We start from the raw sequence: 5819 nt of genomic DNA, 5'->3' as shown, positions 1-5819 counted from the left end.
AAATTGATTCAACTATTACAAATTTCACACAGATTATAAAATGATACAACTATTACAAATGTTACACAGTGATTTGAATTCAAATATTTTCTTTCGTATAAAAATTACAATATTATTAAGTTTCTGATAGAAATAAGTTAAATAAATTTACCTGATATTTAATTGATGATTCTTGTTAATTTAAATGAGTTTTAGTTGATTTAACTTTAGGAATTTACTTTTACTGTTAATAACGTTTGATTTGAAATGAATCTAAATACACGTGGTTTACTTGGACTTACTCGAAATATTTTACTTGAAGTGAAACAAAATACACGTGGTCTGTTTAGACTTAAGAAAACTGGTTCGATGTTGCCACTAGGAAGATCGGAGCACGAAGAGATCGAACACACCAAAGTTTCCCAAATTATAGATCTTTCGGTCCCCCAATTGTTAATTGGAGGGAGGACTCAATGTCCAATCAGCGATTGAGTTTTAGGGGTTAGTACCCTCTCTTCGGATGTTTCGGAAAACCATAGTTGTGTCGATCTACCTTGTACTTTCACATAAAGTATAGGTCACAGGTTACGCACTGTATATTTGTGATAATGGATAGGCGCATCTATACTTACACAAATACACATAGAAAATTTAACGTTAACTTATTTTTTTACTATAGGAAATTTCTAGATACTAATCATTTATTAACTTACTTATTTTACTTAGACAATTCGATCAGCGATTAATTATTTATAAAAATGTAAATAAATAATTATCAATTCTTATTAATAATTAATTTATTTAATAGTTAGTAATTTCGATTTATTCACTTGTGTATTTTAATAGTGAACTTCCTTTTATTCTTAATTATTATTTATTGCCACGTGTTTTACCTAAATTATGTTAAGTTTTATTTAAAAATGTTTTTTTTACTTAAGTTATTATCTTTCATTACTTGTCTAGACAGTCGAGAAAAAGTATTTTTTCTTAATGATTTATAATGACAAAAATTTTTTCAGTCCGGACATTAGGTATCACAATACATTTAAGCATACCTTAGAACATTCTGGATAATGTATTCTAATGATTCTTTCCATTAGCTACACCAAGTTCGTTTCGTACAACACAACTCCCATTTACTTGTTTGTTAAGGTTTTACAGCCTTAAATGCATTGAGGTCTCAGACCGCTTATCTAAAGTAAGGGACACGAAGCCTAATTATCTATTGCCTGCTCTATAGACGAACGAAAAATTATGACGATGTTTAATAAAATTTAAAAGAATATTTGTTAGCAATAAAAAAAAATGTTTTACATAACACTGGGAAATTAAAAATTTTTGATGTTAGCACCCACCTTCGCAAACCCCTGTGAGATGAGCTGTCGTAAAATTTTCCCATGGACTTCTTCTACATCTCTCACAGAAGCCTCCTACCAAATTTGGAGTCGATAGGAGCTATAGTTTAAAAACGGGAATTTTTTATTATTAACGCTCCTACAATCCTCTTTGGGGTAGAATATCGTAAAATTCGTTCATAAATTATTCTTTCATCATTTATTATAGAAAATTCCTACAAAATTTGGAGTCTGTAGGAGTTATAGTTTGGAAATTAAAAATTTTGATTGTTAATACCCACCCCCGCAACCCTCAGTGAGGTGAGATATCGTGAAATTTGTTTATAGATTATTTCTACATCTCTTACAAAAGATTCCTACCAAAATTGGAGTTGATAGGAGCTACAGTTTAAAAACTGGAGTTTTTCGTTGTTAACGCCCCCGCGAACCCCTTTGGGGGTGGAATTTTTTAAAATCTGTTCTTAGCTGACCTCTACAGGGCAAAAGTATAATTCCTACCAAATTTCAAGTTTCTAGGTCCGATGGTTCCCGAGATATCGTGATGAGTCAATCTATCTATAGAACAGCCCCTAAATATATCACACACAATTTACCATTTTATTTTTAATCATTTAAATCAGTATAATCATTTAACAATATCAACATTAATATTTATTAGGGTGTCCGTTATTTACCAATTTGGTTTCTGAGTCTGCAGCGCCCTTAAAATTTTTAGTAAATGACCTAAAAAAAAATATTAAACCCATATAAGCCCTTGATATTAGTAATAAACCATGCCACAAAAACGATTCGTTTCCCATTTAAATAACATGGAACTTTGGTACATTTTGCAATTAATTTTTTTATTTCGATCCCAGTGCATAGATTGCTGTGGCAATAAATTATTTTTGTAGGAAATTGAACGCTCTACAAAAACTCTCTTTTAGCGTTTTTCGATAAATTCACTGGCTTTAAAGTTATTTAAGGTCAAAGTTCAACTAAAAGTAACTTCTCATTTTTTTTTCATTTTGACCAAAAAATTATGATTATTTATTGTTCATTGCTAAAAATATCTTTTATCAACTATTTTATAACTAATATTAGTAGCAAATATTCCGAAAAATACAAAATGTAATTTATGATGTAAGTTTAATTTAAAAAATTTCAATTATTATTGAAAATGTGACTAATTTAATAAATTTTTCAACACATACATAAACACAATTCATTTTATTAAACATTCTTTGGTAGCATTTGGAAATTTTTTTTTGTATTCACTTACAATTTGAATTACATACCGTTTTTGATCTTCGTGCTTAGCTAGAGTATTAATATATTCTTCCGTTAGTTTAACAGCTCGTTCTGCAGAATCATTGACCACTTTAGATGCTTAACAATTTCCAAACCTTTTAAATAATCTGGATGCTCTGACCATGTACTGTCATCTAATAAGAGAAAGTTTGTATCGATACTAAATCTTTCGAAAAATTTGACGGAACTAGAATTAATAAAATAATCAACATTTTTGTTCAGAAACCAATCAAAATCTCCTGAATTGAAAATAAAACGTTTAGGAAAATCAAACTGATCTTCTTCGCTTGATGTCAAAGCCGCCACCATTTTTCGCCTTACGTCAGAAGAAATATTTTTGTCGAAAAATGATAAAGCTGCTGCCTCTGGACTTAAATACCATAAATGATTTCTAAATTTTGCTAAAACTGCTTCGGATAAATTTTTATTAATTGTTCGATAATTATAGACTACCTTGAGAAATTCAAGATCTTGATTTAGAGCAGTTGCAGCTAACGGTGCCGTATACCAAAATGGAACTTATACAAACATAATAAATAAAGAAATTTCTTGTAAACTCTTTTCATCTTCCTTGCTTAAATTAAAACAATTTCGAAAAATATAAATTTTTAAACAATAAATTGCTTTGGACATCCATCTAGCGTGGTGGAATGCTCCAGGTTTATAAAATTTTATATTTTCAGAGTCCATTGTGCCTAGGAAGATTTTACTCAATTCCAAAAGTTCCCGATAGTCATCCCGTGGTAAAAGAGTGTTTAAAAACCCATCAATTTTTGCAGTCACTTCTGGTATTTGATCTCGTAATATTTTTTTAGTTTATTTTTCTGTACGGACTTATATTTTGTTGTATCAATGGAACTCCATTCACTTTGAAATTTTTATATAACGGTACATTTGGTCCGGTTGTGCCTGGCATTTTCGTTGAGTGTACGTAGGATAACACTAATTCATATATGTGGTGTCTACAGGGAAGATATAACAAATCTCTCCCAAGTTTACGTTCTAAAATCACTGCAGCTCCGTTTCTCCAACCAAGGTTAGAAGCAGTCGTATCACAACATAGGGCCTTTCCAGAATGGTTTAAACTCCACTCACAAATAATATTAAAAATTTCTTCTGCTTGCGTAGACCCACATCCACCAGGTAATGCAGGTACTTCAAGGATTTTTTCTTGTCCATTACACGTTATCAAAACAGGAAGTCTTTCAATACGTTCACAAGTCATACTATCAGGAATTAGTTTACCGTCCCAGTGTATAACTGCGGCATCAATTTCAGTTTCGTTGAACAGTAGTTTAATTTTTTCAGCCATTTTTTTCCGTAAATTAGACCGTATCTCATGAAAAGAAGACTTATTTAACACGAGATCACGTGGATCAACTCCCATAGCTGGAGCCAAAGCTGAGGTAAGACGAACTGATTCTCTGTAAGAAATATTACAGCTGTTACGTCCCGGTTTCCTCACAGGTTTGTAGGTAGACGGTAGAACAACTAGAGCTGGAGATAAAGATGTTACGACCTCCAGAGTCGTAAGTAGAAGGTTCTCGAATTAACTCCGAAATAACTAGCTTCGGTGAATTTAATTAATAAATAACTTTATTTAACTGTTTAAAATACACGTTTAATGAATATGATTTGACAACTGCCGTGAAGTACGTAATAGTGTTTCGTAACCGTAATTAATAGTCTCACGACAAGTATAAATTATGAAGAGCCTTAAGTGTGAGACGTTAAGATTAAGAAGCCGTAGCAAAAAGACAAGCCTCGAACTACCCGTGCACCCTGCTTATATCCCCGTTGAAGGACCGCGCCCTGAGGGGAGTAGGGCTGCGTATCAGGCCCCGAATGTCCTATTCTCCTGAGTTGTTATGCGTGGCATTTCCGAATCCGACTCGGATGATCCGCGCTGACTCAACTCCGGAGTCCAGGACACACAGGCATTCGTTATCATTATTTATTTAGAACATTCCTCGAACGTTCTCGAATATACTTATGTACTCCACGCTAGTTGTCTTACAAAATGAATCATTTACCATTAACATTCTTCGTGAGAAAATGTTAATGTAAACTTAAAAATATTTTGTTTACTCAGGTGTTGGCTGAGTTTCACTTTTCTTATCATTTTCTATTTCTATATTTAGTATTTAATGTTTAACATTTGGAATTCTTTACTTATCATTTAACATTATATTTATAAAAAAATGAATGTTTATGAAATTATTGTACAATTGTTAGAGTTTAAATTAGCGCGCGTATTCGCTATCAGAGACATCTGCGAATGCAGGTGGGGACGTAACACGTCCCTCCCTCTAGACAAACGTCCCGTTTGTTACATTACCTGTAAATAGTAATGTAGTTATCGTATTACTTTGCATTTATTTTTGTGACATCGATTTGCTTACGATGTACTTTCCAACTAAATCTTTGTCTATTTAAAAATTATTATTATTATTATTATTATTTTTTTTTTTTACAACGTCGTTTTGCTTACATGTTTTGTCATTTCGAACTGTACCTAAGTGTTTGTACTTACTCGTATTATTTTTAAGTTTTTCTGAAACTTTAATGAGGATAATCTTCTTTTATTTATTTTTACTTATATAATCGATTGTAGTATTGCGTTTGAGTTTACGTGCGTCTTTTAAAGTTCTTTAAAGCCCTAACGACAATAATCTTCTTATTTATGGAAGAAAATACGTTTACATTTGCGTTATCTTTGTTATCTTTTAAGTTGGTATTTACTCAGCTGTCGTTTGAAAAAATTTTTAGTTTTCAATTTATTATGTATTATGTTATTATTTATATATATTTTTTTTTTAAATTTCCTGTAAGAAAAGTATGTCATTATTTTTCTGAAAAAAAATTTGTTCCTCGTCGTACTTGGATATATTTTTAGTGATTTTTAGATGTTTTATATCTTCTAATTTATTCCTTATACTGGAACTAATAAACTCTGAATTAACGTATTTATATTATTTTATTTTCTTATTTCTCTTTTGTAATTTTTTTTTTTTGAGAGAAAAAAAAATGAAAAATTTCTTTTTAAATGAATTATTAAGTCTTTATTAACATTATTGAGTCTTTTGAATATATGTGTGTGTGTGTAGAGAGAAAGAGGAAAAAAAATATTTTGAAAGAAAGGGTGAGAGAAATATTCCGTTTTTATATATGTGCGACAGTATTTATTACTTTGTT

The sequence above is a fragment of the Cotesia typhae genome, unplaced genomic scaffold (assembly GCF_013202065.1).
Source record: "Cotesia typhae breed Kobodo isofemale line unplaced genomic scaffold, CoteBio_Ctyphae contig_48, whole genome shotgun sequence".
In the NCBI taxonomy this organism is placed as follows: Eukaryota; Metazoa; Arthropoda; class Insecta; order Hymenoptera; family Braconidae; genus Cotesia; species Cotesia typhae.
The sequence above is the reverse complement of the archived record's forward strand: the minus strand, read 5'-3'. Positions refer to the sequence as shown.